Below are 21,172 nucleotides of genomic sequence, written 5' to 3'. Positions count from 1 at the left end.
GTGGGTACAGCCTGTATCTAGATCTAGTGATGGCTGTGCTGCTTCAGTCTGTAAACACTCACTGGGCATGTGGGGCCTGTCAGTCACAGGGGTGTCCGGTCGTGAGCTAGATGACCAGAATGAAGTGGCCGTGTCTCATGGTGAGGAACGGATGAGGTGCAGGAGGGGGCCATGGGCGTCCAGCGAGAGGCCCTGCACTGACCAGGCCCATGCCCCCGCCCCATGTCAGCTGCCCGGCAGCCCCGGCTCCAGGCAGGCCCTGAGGCGGGCTGAGGGCGGCAGTGCTCTCAGTGAGCCCCGTGAGCACCCCTCATCCTCCCACAGCCGCCTGACTCTGAGGTGGGCGGGGCAGGGTCAGTGGGTGGGACGCCACCACTGCCAGGGAGAAGGTGTTGGGTATAAAAAGAGTCCACTCTACTCTGCGCCAGCTGTCCCTGGAGCCCACGGGGCCCTCCCTCCTTCCAGGTGGGGGAGGCAGCCAGCCCTGCAGCAGCTCTGGGGTCCAGGCTGGGCCACAAACAGGTCAAGGTGAGACTGCTGCGCTGCCTGGGAAGTGGGGGGAACAGCGATGCAGCAGTAAATGCCAGCAGGAGCAGCTCTGTAACCGGCCTCCACTGTGAGCAGAGCTGGGGCTGGAACATCACTGTGAGGGTGGGAGGGCTGGGAGAGATGTGGCCCTGTGGCCCTGGACAGGGCTAGACCTGAGCTCAGGGCCTGAGGGCCTGGGGGAGAGATAGAGAAAGACACGCATGGAGAGACAGTGTGTGAGTGAGAGAAAGGTGGGGGTCAAGTCCTAGAGAGGGACAGGAGGTGACAAAAGAGGGACACCGGGTAGGGGGAAGCAGAGACAAGAGGAGGCAGGAAGGAAAGAGGGAGCCAGCCCAGGGTGCATGGTGGGGGACAATGGGCCAGGGTGACTGGGAAGGGGAGTTGGCCCATCCTTCACCAAGCCGTGCAGCTGCCACCGTCAGGGCCGCAGGGACCAGCAGCCCGCCCAGCTAGACAGGAGCCATCGGCCCTCAGGACGGGGCTGACAGCCGCCCCCAGGGCCCTCCGGCCACTTCCCAGGTAAGGAGGACCAGGAGGGCTCTCCCCAGCACCACAGCAGCACCATCTCTAGCTTCACAGAGACCCTGTGATCAGGCACCGTCCCATCCCCCGTTCCACAGAAGGGAAACTGAGGCTCGGCCAGCCAGCCAACTTGGCCCTGTCTGCAGGGTTATTCACTTTCCCGATGCTTATTTCCCAGGCAGGCCTGTGCCCCTGTCCTAAGAAGGGGGGCTGTGACAAGCCCGAAGGCCTGGGTCCCACCCGACTGCCCTCCTGTGCTGGGTGACCTGGGCAGGTCTCTTCCCCTCCTTGGGCCTCGACTGTATGACCAGCGGACCTTCTCCCCATTTTCCTGGGAAGTGGGACCCCAGCAGGGCCATCACTCCAGGCCTACCAGGGCCCTGGTTGGGTGTGGGGTGAGCTCTGGCTCTCGGGGGAATTCCTTTCTGGGCGGGGCGATGGCTCATGTGCGCTCACCACTTTTTATGGGGTCACATCCTGCTATTTCCGTCTGGAATGGGACTTATTTACCATGGAGCCTGAAACTTGGTTTTCCACATTTTTCTAAATTGGTCCTTGTGCAGAAGAGCAGCTCCCCTGGCCGGGATGACAAACTCAGTCCTGGTGAGGAGGCCCTTCTTACTCCCCTCACCTCACTGCTGCTGGTCACACCCAAACTCCAGGGCCATGTTCGCCCCCTTGGATTCCCTGCTCCCCCCTCCCCATGCCAAGCCCAGCCTCCTCCTGCCCCAGCGACCCCTCCTCCTGAGGGAAGTTGTGGGGCCCTTAGGGTCAGGACTTCAAGCCCTGTGTCACGGCAGGGAACACCCCAGCTGATTGGTGGCAGGCCTGGAAGCAAGGGTGGGGCCCTGAGCCCCAAGACGGGCTGTGTGGCCTTGGTCAGGTCACAGCCTCTCAGCCCAGCATCACAGCCTCGCACACCCCTCCAGGCCCACGTGCCTGAGATGTCACTCAGTCACACACGCAGGCTCCAGCCCCACTCCCCACCCCCATGCAGGCACATGGAGAGCACACATGCACACACAGGGACATGCACACACATACAGGAACACACACACATGCATGGGGACACACACACAGGCTCATCCCCCAGCCGCCAGGATGCCACTTTTTCATTATCCTACATGTCGCTGCTGCAATAAAATAATTAAAACATGAATATTCAAACGGGAAATGCTGGAGAGGGTGTGGAAAACTGAACCCTTGTGCACTGCTGGTGGGAATGCAGTTTGGTCCAGCAGTTATGGAAAATGGTATGGAGATTCCTCAAAAAACTAAAAATACACTTACTATATGATACAATAACCCCACTCCTGGGCATATGTCCAAAGGGAGCCTTAATACAGAAAGACACCTGCACCCCAATGTTCATAGCACTATTTACAATAGCCAAGACATGGAGACAGCTTAAATGTCCACCAACAGATGACTGGATACAGAAGCCGTGTCATGTATACAATGGAATACTACTCAGCCAAAAAAATAATATCATGCCATTTGCAGCAACATGGATGGCCCTGGAAAACGTCATTCTAAGTGAAGTAAGCCAGAAAGAAAGAAAAACACAATATGACAGCACTCATGTGGAATGTAAAATTAAACAGACATAGAAAACAAACTTATGGTTACCAGAGGGGAACAGGGTGGGAAGGGATAAAGTGGGAGTTTGAGATTTGCAGTTAGTGACTGGTAAATATAAAATAGAGCAACAAGTTTATACTACACAGCACAGGGAAACATAGTCAGTATCTTGTAGTAGCTCATGGTGAGAAAGGACATGAAATGAATATTCGTATGTCCATGTATGACTGAGGCATTGTGCTGTACACCAGAATTTGACACAACATTGTAAACTGACTATACGTCAATAAAATAAATATTTAAAAACCTGAACATTTAAAACGACCCTTGAGAGAAATGGCCCCATCTCACCAAAGGCAAGAAAACGCTGAGACACTATGGGGAGGAGGAGGCGAGATGGTGCTGAGAGGCTGGAGGAGCGGGAGGGCAGCTACAGAGGGGCACCAGGCAAGGGGCGAATGTGGAAAAGAGGGGATAGCTGCTCTAGCCCAAGGAACGCTTGTCAGCCAGATGTGTGACGTGGCCCTGTGGCATTTGGACAGGCCAGGGTGGGGCAGGGTTAAAAATGGGCCACAGGCTGACCTGGGCCTCTTTCTGGCTTCCAGCTGGGCTGGGGATGGAGGGACATGTGTGACCCAGCCTCCCCTAGCCAGTGTGAGTTGCAGACCTCCCTGGGCACAGGCTCAGCCAGGAAGGTCTAAAGCTTGGCCCCTGCCTGGGTCAGCTGTGTGCTTTCTGAATGACTGCTGGACCTCTCTGGTCTACGTGCCACCCCACACTGACACACGTGCGTAAACACACACACACCCTCCCAGTAGAGTGCCTTGTAGGGGATGCTCCATGTGGGGCCACCAGGTGACACAAGCTGGCAGTTGGGAAGAGGTACACACTGTGTGTCTGTTCCATTTGTACTTTTTGTTTCTTTGGTCAGGTTGGATATATTATCATTTGTTATGCTCCTCTTCATTTTTATGTACTGAAATTTATTTATTTTTTGAATAGAAAACATGACAATTAGGCAAGTTAAATGGCTGAGAGGTGACACACACACACACTGGGGTGCATCATGAACCCCCTGGATCTTGGCTAATGATGGAAGTGGACACATGAAGGATTCCCTGGTGTGACAAGTGAATGTGAGCATCTTGAAGCCCAGTCATGTGATGTTCCTACCTTAATGTTCTTTGAAATAAATGATTGCCTCCCCATGTTCCTGCTTTACTGAATTACCCACTGCTTTGGTGAGTCAGCCTCAGATACCAAAACCTGCAAAGTAATATACCACATCATATGCTTTCACTCATGAAAAATAAATGCACTAGCTTCCTTTTTTTGAAGTAAATCATTTTAAATTTGCATCTTATATTTGGTTATCAAGAGGCATGCAGAACCCTCCGATTTTAATGAGAACAGTGCTTCTGTGTCTTTTTGTCACATACCTGCTTAATGTTAGGTGTGGTATTGCTAAGTCAGATCCACATCTAGTTGTTTTTTTCCAGCATAATAGGAAAATCCTGCTTCACACAGGTGCATGGTAGTAAACGAAGCAGTACACAACCTGCACGCCTTGCAACGCTTGTCTACTCCTGACTCAGGCTGCTCCAAAAATCATTTCATGAAAGTTCAGTGAAATTTTGCTTCACCTGGGAATCAGATGTTAAATCAATCAGGCTCTCATAGTCCCATGACACTAATGAGGTTGGGTTAGGTTACTGTAAATAAATTTCTAACCCAAGCATTATTACCTTTTGTTACAGGAAAATATTAACAGAGTAGAATGCAAACCCCTGCGGTGCTGCACAGCGGCCCTGAAAGTATCTCCATCAACCATAGGATTAATTTCAGTCAAGTCACTGAGTGTAGGAAAACAAAGTTTTCTTTTGATGACATTTTATCAAATACTGTAAAAACTGTCACATTTTCCCCTTGCATTGACAGATTAAACTCATTTAATTTAGTAAAAATATCTGCAAGATATACAAGTCTTAGCAGCCACGATGAATTTGTTAAACAATCAGATCTTCAAAAAGCAGAATCCATGAAAACCAATCGTTCACAACGAAGCTCAAAAAGTCTTACAAGATCTTTACGTCGGGAAAGCCGCCTCACCTCTGTATTTAGAAGTGCTGTGTGCTGGGCACCCAATTCTTCACATAAAATTTTTAGTAGTCTGGGCTGATGTAGCCAAGCTTCAATATAATTGATGATTTGGACTGCCTGATCGAGCATGTTTTCCAGAGATGTAGGCATTATTTTAACTGCAAGTGCATGTCTATGTAATAGGCAGTGACTCCTGGTGCTTTCGGGAGCCACATATTTTATCCAGGTGACAGTCCCAGCAATTTTCCGGTCCACCCCCCTAGAAGCATCACTACAAACACCAGCACATTTTCCCCATTCAATTTCACAGTTTTGCATAAAGCTGTGGATGCAGTTGAAAATGTCCTCTCCAACGGCATTCTTTGCAAAGATTCACGTAAGAGCAGGTTGTCCTCAGTGGACTTGTTAAACCTGCAACAAGCAAACACGAGCAGCACAGCGAGTCCTGAGACGTCGGCTGGATCTGGAAGCTGCAGTGAGAACCTGCCACAAGTTTCCCGTCTACAAACAGGCCCTTCTTCAGTGGCAGCAGCTAGAGCATTAATTCGACCAGCAGCCATACTGACAACTGCACTGCGTCTATTTGTTTTTACAATACTGTTAGTCACACATCCACATCACAACGTCTTTTGCACAAGGCTTGGTGAGCAATTCTCTGATGTATGAGCCTCCACTCAGGGCTGCATTGTAACTTACACTGCATGATGCTTCTCTAGCGCTTCCATGAACTGTGTTGACAATTTTAGGTGCTGGGTGTTTATTGTTTTCATGTGAATCAAGATGTTGCTTGAAAAAGATAATGTCTTTGTCTTTATATGCAGCATGTTTAGTTTCCAAATGTCTTCAAAACTTACTAGGGGCCAAAGAGCTTTTCAATAAAATTTTCTTACATAACACACACTGAGCATGAGGTGCAAATCTATTTCCAAAGGAAGTAAATCCAAAAAACAAATAACTTTCCTCATATTTTCTTCTTAGTGGTTTCTTACTAAATGTTGTTATTTTGTTGGAATTGGACATAAACTTGACCCTGGAAAACTCACTTCCTGAATTTCTAGAAACGGAAGGCTGCAAGTGCTCATCTTTACTTTGTAATATTCTGACCTTTTGATCACTTGATTCAGACACAATTTGATAACAAAAAAGATTCTACTTCTTGTTTAAGTCTTCCTTGTTTCAGCAACAGATCCACAGGCAATGTGTTTGTGGTACAAAACATGGTTAATTTAGAATAAACATTGAGTATCTCAAATGTGTTGAAATTATAAGTCAGGACACAGAAGATGAGCCATCATCAAAGAGATGATGCCAAGCATCTCATCAGTGACTGTGTTAAGTGCTGCCTGGGCATCAAGGCGCAGGTGGAGCATCGCACGCTCATGTATCAGGTGATCTCTCACTCGACATCCTGGTGCTCTCAGGCATGGGACACCTTTTCTTAAAGGTAGGTTACCACATAAAAATAAAAGCCATAGCAATGAGTTTGGTAGTCTTAAATTTTATTTTAAAATACAAAGGAAAAATTACTGTTAGCATGGATCTTTTTCCCACAACACTTATTAACTTAGACAATATTAATATTCTGCAGAAGACAGTTTTGGAACCATTGGACTAAGAAATAATGAAGAGATCATAAGTGTATTTTTAAGGAAGGGACTTCGAGGTCCCATGGCAGGGGCTGGCAAACTTTTCCCTAAAGGATCACACGGTAAATATTTTTTACTCTATGGGGCCACACGGTCTGTATTGCAACCACTCAGTTTTGTAGCTGTGGCAGCAGCCACAGGCAATACGGTAAAGAATGGGCACAGGGGTGTCCCAATGCATCTCTATTTACAAAACTAGGATGGGGCTAAAATTTACCAACTCCTTTCATGGATACAGTATCCCGGAATCTCTTTTAGCTTTCTGCTGCCTGCTGTCATTAGACACACTCGTTGTTGACACCATTATACATCTGAAAGCTGCTTTCAGGGCTAGAGACTGTTTGATGAGCTATGTCAAAAACACACAAACACAGTTCAAGGTTTTGCAAGACACAGAATTCTGCTGTATCCCAAATACTGTGTGTTAACATTGAAAAATAAACTATAAACTGAAAGTTAGTTACTACTTCTCTGGACTTAAAAGTACGTAAATATTTACAGTATACAGAATAAGACTCATTAAAAGTACTGTATATATTTTACTGATTACTCTGCATCCCATTATTTTTTTACTGAAGGCTTAACAAAGACCTAATGAAAACATAATCTCTCATTTTAATAGGTTTATTCCTCATAGAATAGCTTTTAAAAAGCATAATTAAATGGAAAGGTAATGCAAGTTTTAGGACCTCTAAAGAATGCTGGCTTTGTAAGTTTAGGCGTTCAGACTTAGGGTCTGCCTAAACATAGCTACTTTTGATTTAAGCTTTATGATTTGGCTGCAGAGTGAGCACGGGCTCCACATGTTAGATCCTGACTCTGGCTTTCCTAGTGACAGCTAGAGAGCAAGGTACCTGGATGAGGAGTCTTTCCTTCTGTAATCACACTCTTTGCCCTAGCAGCTTGAAATGCAGACTCTTTCAAAAAATAAAATTAAGGGATAGGGTGGAAGGGGAGTAACCAAAAGCCTAGAATGAGAAAAAATTAAAATCAGACACTGCAAAAGCAGAACTAACTACAAACCTCTTAGATGACCATTCCTTACAATTTATTTTATAGCCAGGCAGTGCAAATTCTTCTTCACCATAATGCCGATCTTAAGAGTGAAGTAGAAGATGCCTAGCATAATAGAAACACTAATATTTTTGTCCTGTTTATTACCCAGGTAATTTCATTGCTTTGAAATGCTCCCCCATCCACTGACTTCATAAAAAGGCATTAAAAACTTTCAGAAATAAACCTAACTTTTTAAAGTACAGCCATACCTTAATGTCTCTAAAACTAAGCATTGAAAGTAATCTAAAATGGAATTATACATAGAAGTGTTACACCATGACTTTTTGCTGTAACGACTCTTGTCTCAATAACCAAGCTCCTAAGGTTACTAATGTTTGAGTGACCATTGTTTACTACGTGCCAGGAACTGCTAAATCTTTCATAGATTGGCTCATTTAATCCTCAGAACAAACCTGAGATTCAGAGACTATCATTTATCCACCCCCAACAAGCAGGGATAAAGAAATAGACACAGAGGTTAAGCCACCTGCTAAGTTAACACACCTGTGAAGAACTAAGAACAGAACCCAAAAAGCTCACTTACAGAGCCCACGTGCTAGTCACTGCTGTGTGTCCCTGAACACTCCTAACTTCCCAAGCACTCAAAACACCTGGTACCAGGGGTTGGCTGGTGCAGAGAGAAATGATCAATGATGGGTCGCAGCTGCCAGGAAGTCAAGGGTCTCAAACTGGAGGCGGCAGCGGCAGCAAGGCCTGCTTTTCCATTGCTGGGAGAAAATGAGACTGTCCTTCCACAGTCCCGAACGGAATTTGGTGACAAGAACTGTATGGAGCTGATCGCTGGGTGACCTAAAAGCTTAGGACCCCTCTCCTTTGCTGCCCGAGAAGGACGTAGCGGAGTAGGAAGCTTTGTTATCAGGAAGGGGGGCCTCATCCCCACCTCTTTAGTGGTGCTTCCCCGAATCTCTTGAGGACAGAGATTGTCCTCTCTAAAGTTTCTGTTCGACTCCCTGAAAAGGGCAGGGTGAGGGGGAACCCTCAACTTTTGTCTCTTCCGGTTAAGCTGACAGGTAGCACAACCCACTCACCCCCACCTCAGGCGGTTCCGGCTTTGAACAACACCCTTGGGGGCAGGAAGGCTGAGGAAGAGCACAGTCCACTCACAAAGGCAGGGTGGGCACGGACACCCCATCCAGCACCTGAATGCTTTTCTCAACAGTCACCTCAACCTGCAGCCTGGGCCAGCTGTCCCTCGGCTTCTCCTTGTCACAGGTGCTCGCTGCCCGCTGCCCCCGACAGCTGGGAGCTGGCTTTCCATCGGAGTCTACCCTCGCTTGCGGAGCTCCTCTTGTGTCCCTGGGCGGTGGTCTCAGCTAACAACCACAGGAAAAGGACACTATCTTTCTCCTTCATCTCCATCAGTGATGGGGAGAACCGTGTGGCTGGGCTGTGGAGCCTGGGGCCACCCTTTCACAGAGCGCAAGGCAGCCGTCTCGCCAGAGGGCACCGCTGGGCCGCTGCGGGGCTGCAGTCCCACCCGCATCCGCACCCAGGCCTGAGCAGGGTCAACAGCCAGTCCTCGTGGACGAGAGGGGGGAAGGGGAGGAAAGAAGTGGGGAGGGGGAGGCAGGGGGGAAGGGGGAAATAAAAAAAAAACAGAGGAAAGAAAGGAGGATTCGGGATCGGGTGATGCTCTCAGCTCGGGGATATCGCCTGTGCCTTCTCCGCAGACATCCATTCGCGGTTGGCGCAGCCGCTCATCTGAAGACACATTGAGCTCTCTGGGGCACCGAGCTTCCCTTCTTGCACTAGCTTCTTGAACTCGCCAAGTTTCGTGATCCTTGCAGCACTAAGTTCTCACACCTTGAGGGTGAAGTCCTCCTCTTCAGAACTCCTGACGAGGCTGCGACACCAATAATCCCATCCACACTCCTCCCGGAGAAGGGAGAAGAAATGGTTTAAGGACATTTTCCCGAGTGTGCAAACGGTGTTTCCATTTCTATCTCTGGGGGAATTTTTGTCACTTGACCACATACAGAGACCTTCAAAGGAGTCTGAAAATTATGATTTCTTTTTTTAAAACTGAAGTAGAGTTGATTTACAATATTGTGTTAGTTTCAGGCATACAGCATAGTGATTCCGTTTGCTGGGCTTTTTCCTTACAGATTATATTTCATTCTGGGTTATTACAAGATATTGGGTATAATTCCCCATGCTGCACAGTAATTTCTCATTGCTTATCCGTTTTATGTTTGGTGGTTTGTGTCTGTTAACCCCATATGCCTAATTTGCATCCCCCTTTTTGGTAACCATAAATCTGTTTTCTATGTGAGTCTCTTTCTGTTTTGTATATAGTTTCATTTCTATTATTTTTTAGATTCCACATGTAAGTGATATCATGTAGTATTTGTCATATAGTGTTTGGCTTTCTCTGTCTTAAACTGGGTGTACTGAGACTTGTATTTGAGATTCAGATTCTAAAGGTGAGGTGAGACTAGTTCAGAAAGAGCAGTCTTAAACACACCCAGCAAAGAGCATTCCTTACATCATATGTTCTGGTTACCTATGGCTGCGTGTTAAACCATCTCAAAGCAATAATCCTCTCTGTGTTCAGGATCTATGGGTCAGGACTTTAGTTAGGACTCAGCTGAGTGATGCTTCTGCTCCTAGGTTTGACTGGGGTCACGCAGTGGCATTCAGCTCGCAGCAGCCAGTCCCTAGTCTGAGAAGGCTTTTTCCACGTGCCCGAGACTCTGGTGGGCACAATACGAAGGTTGGCTGAGTGGGCGTGCTGTCCCTCCCCATGCATTCTCAGGGCTTCTCCACACAGTCTCCCCGGCAGGTAGCTGCTCTCCTACCTGGTGGCTTAGACGCCCAGAGCGGGCGATCCTTGCAAAAGGGGAAACTGTCGGGCTCTTAGCAATCAGACTTTGAAACTGACATGACAAGCCTTCAAATGCAAGAGAGGAGAAACGGCATACAGACGCCCCGTCCTGCTGGAGGGATGGCCAGACAACCGTGGCCATCCTAAACCCGCCCTGCAGGTGGGAGGCTCAGCAGGGTCCTTGTGCTCACTCTTATGAAATCTGAATCACAGTGCTCAAACTGTAAAAGTAAATAAATAAAATTTTAAACCTCAGGTTTAAGAAATACCCTGGAGAGTTTTCCTAGATACAGATGACTTATAAAAAGCTAAGCTATTGGTTGTATCTACATTGTAGGATTTTTCACAATTTAAATTTTAGGTTCTGGAAGTAATTACCAAAGTTTAAAAATATTTAGTGTCCTTTTGAATACAAATAGGCTGTTATCTTCCTCTTGAGTTAGTCTGAGTGAAAAAAAATCTAGGGTCACACCTTTCATAATATAGTTTGGATACCAAGCAACTGGACGTTTGGGGTATATGTTGTGTGTATTTCTAGTTTAGGAAGAGATTAAAAGGACAGGTGAGTTGTCGCACATCAGTGTGTCATTCCTTCTGGGATGAAAATGAAATTTTAGACTTCTAATTTGGTGTTAGATGCAGAAAATAAAATAACCTCAGAATAAACATAGAAGGCTGACCAAGTGTCATCCAAGACCATTACAGCTCCAGAGACACCCCATAAACCATATAATCTTCTTTAGCTAAATACACACCAAAAGAGTTCATTCTTTGCTGACTGGACAAGTCTTTTATTACTTTGTAAGTAATAAAATAAGAAAGAGACCACTTCTGAAAGTTTTATTTGGAGATCCTGAATTTATCTTTAAACTTCCATTCTTAATTAGAGGTCACCTGTACTCTCCAATATTCCACTCCTTAATTTTACTTTGAAATAATTTTAGACTTTCAAAAAGGGTAAAATATTACAAATATTGTCCATATAGCCTTTACCCAGCTCCTCCAAAGACGAATGTCTTATAAAGTCATGGTGCAGTCATCAAGCCCTGGGAAGTTAACAGTAACAAGACGTCACTAACTAACCTACAGGCTTTATTCAAGTTTCACCCTTCATTCCACCAGTGTCCCTTCTCTGGTCCAGGACACACACTGGGTTTAGTCATCAGCTGTCCTCCGTGTCCTCCAATCTGTGGCGGTTCCCAGCCCTCCTGTCCTTCACGAACTTGACACTTTGGAAGAAGAAAGGCCATTTTGTCTATTTTCCCTCATTTGGGTTTGTCTGACTTTTCCTCAGTTTTATGTTTAAATTGTCTTTTTTTTTTTTTTGCAAAAACACCAGAGAAATGGCTCTGTGCCCTCCTCAGTGCCTTATATTGAGGCGTATATGACATTAATATGTCTCATTATTGGTGGTGTTAAATGAAAACTTGACTAAAATTATATCCAGTAGGTTTTTTCACTATAAAATTAGCTTTTCTATTTATAATTATAAAGTATTTTGGGGGGAGACACAAACATGTGCAAATATCCTTCTTCCCATTATACAGAAGTTTTGGCCACAAATTTTGGCATCCATTGATGGTTTTTTTCCTGCAGAAGTTATTACAGTGGTATATGCCAAAAAAGATTTTCTACTTCCATTATTTTTATATATGTATTAATTGGAAATATTACTAATTGCTTAAAGGAATTCTGGATTTTATTTCCCACCCTACTGTGGCTTGATGATAACAATGATTATATACGAAAATAATACTGAGTTTTAGGTTTTGTTTCCCCTCTGTTTTGGGGTAGCTATTATTAGCCTTACTTTGATCTATTTGTTATTAAGGCCATTTTGTAGGGAAGTATTAAGGCTATTCCATCTTCTTTCTACCTGTCTTTTCCTCTTTGTCTCTAAAACTTAATTTTTTAAAACCATACTACCTTTTTATTTTCCACTTTTTTTCTCTATCATCTATTTCATGTGGAAGATATTAACCATAATGTAGAAGCTTTGGATGTGATATCATTTGAAGAGAAATAAATTAATTAATAGAAGAGAAGAAAACAGTATTTTATGTTGGTTTCATTTTTTGAGCCAGAAAATTGACACATTAGCGAGATGAGAGAAAGCAGCTTGGCATGACCAGAATGATCAATAACTTCCACAGCCCCTAGGAAACAGGTCGGAGGCAAAATTCAAACAAACCAAGGGGCCAGTAGGAAAGAAATTATGTACACAAGTTCAAAACAGAATAACTGGCCCCTGGAGGATTTTTAAAACAGTAGAATTTTAACTGAATCTTGAAATGTTTCTGACATTCTTTGAACAAGAGGAGACGTAGCCCTCAGGCCACAGACGGAGTGTTTTGGGGAGACTGGGAGACGTCCATCTGGAATTCCACTGCCAAGAGCAGAGTGAGGCCGGGGTGCTTGTGAAGACGTGGATCTGGCTTGACTGGGACTCAAAGGATGGTGGTGGAAGAATGGTTTCAATTAAAAGAGGAAAAAGACCTGTAAAGTATGTTTATTTTCATCTGAAGAAGAGTTGAGGACATGTATCTAACTAACTAACTAACTAACTAACTAACTAACTAACTAACTCACTAAATAAATAAATAGAACAACAACAACAACAACAACAAAAGCAATGAATATATGTATGTTCACGTATAGCTGAAAAATTGTGCTCTACCCTGGAAATTGACACAACATTGTAAACTGATTATAACAAGAAAAAAGAAAGAAAGAAAAGAAAAGAAAAAAGACAGGACAGGACATGTGTCACATGATGGTATCACCAGTCAAGCTCATCTCAAGGGAGAAAACAAACAATTTTGAGGAAGCAGTCCTTCTGTATCATCATTTTTTCATGGGTAGATGGTAGGAATGATTTATTTTATAATCTTTCTGATGAAGGCAAACAGCTCATAAGCTAAGTCATAGCTGAATGTTTGCCCCATTCTTCACCTCAACATACTTCTGGTCATCCATCTGCACAATCTAAAACACAAATGATTGGCACACAAACTGGCCCCCCTCTGCAAAGAGTTCCAGGCTCCCAGGATAAACTTCAGCCCACACAAGGGTGGTGGATGCAGGAAGTCTCAGCTCCTGAAGCCTGCTGCTCCAGTGCCTTCAAACTGTGCAGCTCTCAGTGGACCAGCCCTGACCCAGCCTTGGGTAGGAGAGACCAGCAAGCTCTGGGAGGAAGAAAGGGGGCTATGGATCGTGCTCTCAACCATGTGCATTTTATTTTATTTTTGCTAGCATATTCAAAATTAGTGAAACTTCAACTGAGAAGAAATTATATTATATAGTGGCCCATTTTACCATAAATAATGCAAAAATAGACTACAGCACAGAAATGAGATAATTCATGGACAAATTTAAAATGTCTCCTGAGTTCCAACTCAACTTTGTTTGAGTGTGACCCTAAACTTCACATTTATGAAGCTGACATCACTTTCTTCCATAAACTTATCTTCCCTTACCCAACTTCTTATTTTTTATTAATTGTATGGATCTTAAGTTTTAGAGTGTTCTGAGCATTAGAGTCAACTTCAATTATTCTTTCTCCATGATACTCCACTTTTCACTGGTCACAGAGTTCTGTCAGTTCTTCATTTAAAATATATTTCAGATTATGTTTTATGTAAGATTGCATTGAAAGAAAGTGTTGCTGTTTTTCAATTAGCAATAATCATGCCTTGGATAAACCTCACCGGCTATGATACTGCCACTGTGCAAAGCTTAGGTGTTGCTGTTTTTAAAAGTCTGTAAATGGTGGTATAATAGAAGGGGTGATTGGCTTTGGAGTCAGCCTCCAAGGCACATCATAGCTCTACTACTTTGGACAAATTAATATTTTAATGTCTTCATCCTTTAAATGAAGATAACATCTTTGTAACATTGTTGTGGATTAAGGTAATTTGCAAATTGAATGGCATTTAGTAGAAGTTCAATATATTTAATTTTTGTTCTGACTTTCCTAAAGAGCACAGACTGGCAAATACTCATTTTTTTCTTCCAGTTTTATTGAGTTATAATTTACACTATATAAGGTTAAGATGTACAGCATAATGATTTGACTTCAATATATCATGAAGTGATCACCACAGCAAGTTTAGTGAACATGTATTATCTCATATAGATACAAAATTAAAGAAATAGAAATTTTTTTTTTCCTTGTGAGAACTCTTAGGATTTACTCTCTTAACAACTTTTATTATATAACATACAGCAGTGTTAATTATACTTATCATGTTGTACATTACATCCCTAGTACCTATAACTGGACATTTATACCTTTTGAATGCCTTTATCCAATTTCCCCTCTTCTCACTCTCCACCTCTGGTAACCATAAATCTGATCTTTTTTTCTGAGTTTGTTTTTGAAGTATAATTGACCTACAACACTTTGTGAGTTCCTGTTGCAAAACATAGTGATTCAATATTTCTATATATTTCAAAATGATCACCATGGTAAGTCTGGTTTCCATCTGTCACCAAACAGGTATCAGCTAATTACTAACTATATTCGCCACACTGTACATTTCATACCCATGACTCATTTATTTTGCAACTGCAAGTTTGTACCTCTTAATCTCCCTCACTTATTTCTCTCCTCCCTTTATCCCCCTCCCTTTTGGTAACCTTCTGTTTGTTCTTTGTATCTATGACTCTGTTACTGTCTTGTTATGTTCATTCATTTGTTTTTTAGATTCCACATGAAAGTAAAATCAAATAGTATTTGTCTTTTTCTCTCTGATGTATTTCACCTAACCTAATACCTTTCAGGTCCGTCCATGTTGTCTCAAATGGCAAGATTTCATTCTTTTTTATAGCTGAGTAGTATTTCATTGCACATATGTGCCACATCTTCTTTATCCATTCATCTATTGATGGCCATTTAGGTTGCTCCCATATCTTGGCTATTATAAATAATGCTGCCATGAATGTTGGGGTGCATGTATCTTTTTGAATTAGTATTTCTGTTTTCTTCAGATAAATACCCAGGAATAGAATTACTGGATCCTATGATAGTTCTTTTTTAATTTTTGAAGAACCTCCATGTTTTTCTTAGTGACTGCACCAATATACATTCTCACCACTGCTCGAGGGTTCCCTTTCCTCCACATGCTTGCCAACACTTGTTATTTGTTGTCTCTTTGACAACAGCCATTCTGACAGTTGTGAGATAAATAGCTCATTGTGGTTTTGATTTGCATTTCCCTGATGATTAGTGATATTGGAAGTCTTTTCATGTGATATTGGCCATCTGTATGTTTCCTTGGGAAAAATATCTATTCATATCCTCTGCCCATTTTTTAATTGGGTTTTTTGTTTGTTTGTTTGTTTGTTTTGATGTTAAATTGTGTGAGTTCTTTGTATGTTTTGGATATTAATCTTTAATTGGATATAGCATTTGCAAATATCTCCTCCCATTTAGTAGGTGTGCTTTTAATTTTGTTGATAGTTTCCTTTGCTGTACAAAAGCTTTTCAGTTTGATATAATCTCAATTGTTTATTTTTGCTTTTGTTTCCCTTGCCAGGGGAAACATAATCTAGAAAAATATTAATTAGACTAATGTCAAAGAGATACTGCCTATGTTTTCTTCTAGAAGTTTTATGATTTCAAGTCTTACATTTAAGTCTTTAAATCATTTTAAATTTATTTTTCTGCATGGCATGAGAAAATAGTCCAGTTTATTTATTTATTTATTTATTTATTTTTGCATGTAGCTGTCCTGTTTTCCCAGCACCATTTATTGAAGAGGCCGTCCATTGCCCAGTGTATATTCTTGCCTCCTTTGTTGTAGACTAATTGCCCATGTAAATGTGGGTTCACTTCTGGGCTTTCTGCTCTGTCCCTTTGATCTGTGTGTCTGTTTGGGGCCAGCACTATGCTGTAGCTTTGTAGTGTGATTTGAAATCAGGGAGCATGATACCTCCAGCTTTTTCTTCTTTCTCAAAACTTTTGGCTACAAAGATCTTTTCTGTTTCCACGCAAATTTTGTAATTTTTGTTCTACTTCTGTGAAAAATGCTATTGGTATTTTGATAGAGATTGCACTGGATCTGTAGATTACCTTGAGTGGTGTGGGAAAATAACAGTACTAATTCTTCCAGTCCGTGAGTGTGTTACATCTTTCCAACTATTTCTGTTGTCTTCAGGTTCTTTCATAAGCGTCTTACACTTTTCTGTGTACAGGTCTTTTACCGCCTTAGATTTATTCCTGGGTATTCTTTTTGCTGCAACTCTAAAGGAGATTGTTTTCTTAATTTCTCTTTCTAATAGTTTGTTGTTAGTGTATAGAAATACAACAGATTTCTATATGTTGATTTTGTATCCTGCAACTTTTCTGAATTCATTGATGAGTTCTGGTAGTTTTCTGAATGTATTTTTAGGATTTTCTATGTATATATTATGTCATCTGTCAACAGTGACAGTTTTACTTCTTTCTTTCCAATTTGGATTCCTTTTATTCTTTTCCTTGTCTGGTTGCTGTGGCTAGGACTTAAATAGTATGTTAAATAAAAGTAGTGAGATTGGGCATCCTTGTCTTGTTCCTGATCTAAGAGGAAATGCTATTAGCTTTTCATGATTGAGTATGATGCTAGCTGTGGGCTTGTCATAAATGGTCTTCATTATGTTGAGGTGTGTTCCCTCTGTACCCACTTTGTTGAGAGTTTTTATCATAAAAAGGATGTTAAATTTTGTCAAAACCTTTTTCTGCATCTATTGAGATGACTATGTGTTTTATTCATCAGGTTGTTAATATGGTGTATCACATTGACTGATTTGCAGATACTCAACCATCCTTGCATCCCTGGATAAACCCCACGTGATCATGGTGTCTGATCTTTTTACTGTATTTAATATTTTGTTGAGGATTTTTGCATCTGTCTTCATCAGTGATATTGACCTGTTTTTTTTTTTTTTCTGATATTTTCATTGGGTTTTGTGTCAGGGTGATGCTGGCTTCTTAGAATGTGTTCAGAAGTGTTCCTTCCTGTGCAGGTTCTGAAATGGTTTGAAAAGGATAGGTGTTAACCTCTCCAAATGTTTGGTAGAATTCACTTGTGAAAGCCTTTTGGTCCTGGACTTTTGTTTGTTAGGAGTTTTTTGTTTTTGTTTTTGCTTTTGTTTTTCAGGTTTTTTTTTTTTTTTTTTTACTAATTCAGTTTCATTAGTTATAATTGATCTGTCCATATTTTTCTCCTGGTTCAGTTTTGGGAGATTGCACATTTCTAGAAATGTTTTCATTTCTTCTAGGTTGTCCATGTTATTGGTATATAGTTGTCGGCAGGAGTTTCTTGTGATCCTTTGTATTTCTGTGGTGTTGTAATTTCCTTTTCATTTCTGACTTTATTGATTTGGGCTCCCTCTTTTTCTCTCTCTCTCTTTCTTTTTTTTGATAATTCTGGCTAAAGGTTTATCAGTTTTGTTTATCTTCTCAAAGAACCAGCTCTTAGTTTCATTGATATTTTTCCATTTTTCTAGTCTTTATTTTGTTTCTGCTCTGTAAATACTAAATTTTTTTTAATCTCCTCAAGTATATCTTCCCAGCTTTAAGGAGGTGTTAAAATTTAAACTTTGTATTTCTTGAGTACTTATTAATTGACATTCTGATTAAACATTAACAATGTTCTTTGGCTGGTCATTTTTATACTTACCATCAGTTGTATAAGCTGCTTTTATTTCCTAGTTACTACTGAGTCTTCTGCATTTCTCTCCCTGCTCAGAATATCAAAATCACAGGTATCAAAATCTTGGCATATCACTTTTGGAATGTTTTACATTCCTGTTTAGGATATTATTAATATTTTATTTTTAACTTTTTTTATTGAGTTACAGTCATTTTACAATGTTGTGTCAAATTATTTATACTTTAAACAGAAGCTTTTGTTTTTATTTTTGTCCTTGGGTCATTTGGTCTCTGTTGCAAAGATTCAGTGTTAGTGGGAAACAGGCATTTCTTCACTATTATAGTCTTCTGTCCCTAGTTTTAATGAACAACCAAAATATTTTATTGGCTAAGATTCAAGAAATGAATATATAACTGAGTTTGCTTGTGAATAAGTCAGTTAAAATATTTGCATTTTTGTTGTTCCACTTCTAAAAATCTGAATAGATGTCATTTCCTATTTCAGATGTTTGAAGCAAGACATGGTAGGCATTTGTTATTTGGAAATTTCAAGAGTAAGCCCTGAAATCGTCTCTTTGCAGAAATCTAGAATTGAGAATGTATTTCCCGAATACATATACTTGTTAGTGCCTTGGTTCCTTATTTTGACAACTTTATAGTAGGACTACTGCATTGACCAGAAAAGAATAAGCTGTTTGTTTGGGGGATTTTCTGGTGAATATACTTCTGCAGTGAATCTGCCTAGAGTAAAAGAATGTATAGGTCTCATTTTATTTACAAAACACTGTTAGGTGTAAATGGGACTTTCCAATTGGTTTGACAGTTGTTCAGAACATAAATATTCAGTGTATATAAATTAATTGTTTAAATATTTGACCTTCAAAGTTGTACTCAAACACCTTGATAAAATATTATTAAATAGCAGTTAAAATCACCTAATTCAGGGATCAACAGACTTCTCCTGTAAAGAATCAGACAGTAAATATTTTAGGTATTGTGGGCCATACGCTCTCTGTTGCAAAGACCCAGCTGTGCTATTATAGTGCAAAAGCAGCCAAAGACAGTACATAAACAAATGAGAGTGACACTCAATAAAAGTTTATTTAGAAAAACAAGCAAGAGACTATAATTTGCCAATGAGTTTCAGTTTTAAAATACACTATATATGGGAACTCTGTACTTTCTGTTCAATTTTTCTGTAAACCTAAAACTACTCAAAAAAAAAAAGTATTACTATTTTTAAAAAGTCCCAGAAAATAAAAATAATTGGGAATCAAGATTAAAACTTCCATGGCATTGCTTGGTTTTCACTGAATGATAATCTACTGGATGAATAACTCACAAGTCCTGACTGGCACATATGCTCTCAGAGGGTCTCATACTATTCTGTTTTACAGGGATCATTTTTAGGACTTACTTTATTCATTGATTAAAACAAACAAAAAATTGTGACATACTGTTTCCTTATGAACCATAGCATCAATGCCCAGAGCACCTTCTTTGATGCATGGGGGACTTGTTAGAGAAATTGATCATTTAAAATATGTCCTTGGTTGAACAGAAAATCATTCCTGAAGAGTTTTTAATTATACTGCTATTCTCCAGTCATTTATATGTTAATTACTTTGAGTTTCGACCCTACAGTATCTATTTTCTTCTATTCTATGAATATAGCAAGGAGTATGTGTTTCAGTAAGTCAGCTAAAATATTTACAGTCATTGGCTGTAATACCTAGATAACTCATTTGACAATTAATTTGAAAAATTCATTTAAACTAATGTGTTGTAGCTGAACTAACTTTTGAAACTTAAATATGACTATAATATATGTATTTACTTTTAACCTTTCTATTGTGACATACAGCACATACAGAAATGTGCATGAGACAGAGATGTCCAGTTTAACAAGTTATCATGAAGCAAACAGTGGAACTAGCAGGCAAGTCAGTATATGGAGCATAGCCACCATCTCAGAGACTTCTTGTATGCCCCAGTCCAACCATAACTCCTTCCCTAAATCCTAGGGCTAACTACAGTTGTGATTTTTATAGTAGCCCTTTCCTTTTCTTTATATGTGTACAGCTCTAAACAGTATAGTTTAATTTTGCCTCTTTTTAAATTTTAAATTTGGACTCATATAGTATGAATCCTTCAGTTTATGAGTAATCCTTTGTACTGTATTCATTTTAGCTATTCAACAATATAAATGGCCATGGTAGACTGAAATGATGAAATACTGAGCTGTGTTCAAGGCTGTGTTCAGTAGAACTGCTCCCATGAGTGACCTGTCAAATTGTTGGTGTCTCTTCCTGCCCTTTAATTGCATTTTCTACCATGCAGGACACTGTTGCAGGCACCTAATGATGACCAGGGTGGGTGGTGAAAGGCGCACCTTTCACCTTTTATCACCCTAAGTTTTACGGTGATAGGATTGACTTTGTTGTGTTAAAGACTGGTTATAAAGATCTTAAAAATGTGAATGTTGTTTACATATAGTAGATACACATAACACACGTACAAACGTGTTTCTGACTGAAGAAACACTTTAATAACCAAAACATTTGATTTTACATAAAAAATATTTTGTTTTTCAGGTGAAATTTCCACCGACAATGGAAACCATAACTGCTGAGCAACTGATGGAATATTTAGGTTAGTGTTGAAAAGTGAATGATTTTTAGATCTTTTAATATAAAACAAAGTTTTCAAAACTTACAAATATATTATCAAATTTCACCTTTTGAAGTGCTATTATATGAGCTACTTTTAAATTATAATTTTTAATCTCTTACTTTAAAAAATTTATCAGTATATTACTGTCTTGGATGTTCAAGCCTTCTTTCTGACCAGCATTAAAATTTTGTAATGTAAATATGGAGACTGGTGACATCTGGAAAGTAACAAGATATGTATTAATTCCAATAAATTGCAGAATGGAAAATGGCACAGAAACTCTAACACTTCATGCAGAAAGTGTTTAAAAATATTCAGTAGACTTGAATTAAAACCCGGGAAGCACTTTAGAACAGTGCTACCCTGAATATAATTCACTGATCTCTGCCTGTCTATAAAATGCTAGTTACTAGTCTGCAGTGAGACAGAGGCTTGTATTAGAATGTAGAGCATTTAAATTAGTAAGCACACTGTTTAGTCCATCTGAAATTTTTTCAGAGCAAAATTTTCTTGATGAAGGAAACAGTATATTAAATTGCATTCTTACAAAAGCTTCTTATTTCAAAA

The 21,172-nt window shown here is 40.8% G+C and overlaps 1 pseudogene; it reads right to left on the bottom strand.

Moving 5' to 3' along the window:
* Positions 1–13,902: 13,902 nt before the first annotated feature.
* On the bottom strand, positions 13,903–14,035 carry LOC141577337 (U4 spliceosomal RNA; annotated as a pseudogene).
* Positions 14,036–21,172: the final 7,137 nt, after the last annotated feature.

The sequence above is a fragment of the Camelus bactrianus genome, chromosome 3, assembly GCF_048773025.1.
Source record: "Camelus bactrianus isolate YW-2024 breed Bactrian camel chromosome 3, ASM4877302v1, whole genome shotgun sequence".
Lineage (NCBI taxonomy): Eukaryota > Metazoa > Chordata > Mammalia > Artiodactyla > Camelidae > Camelus > Camelus bactrianus.
This window is presented reverse-complemented; position numbering and strand designations above follow the sequence as displayed.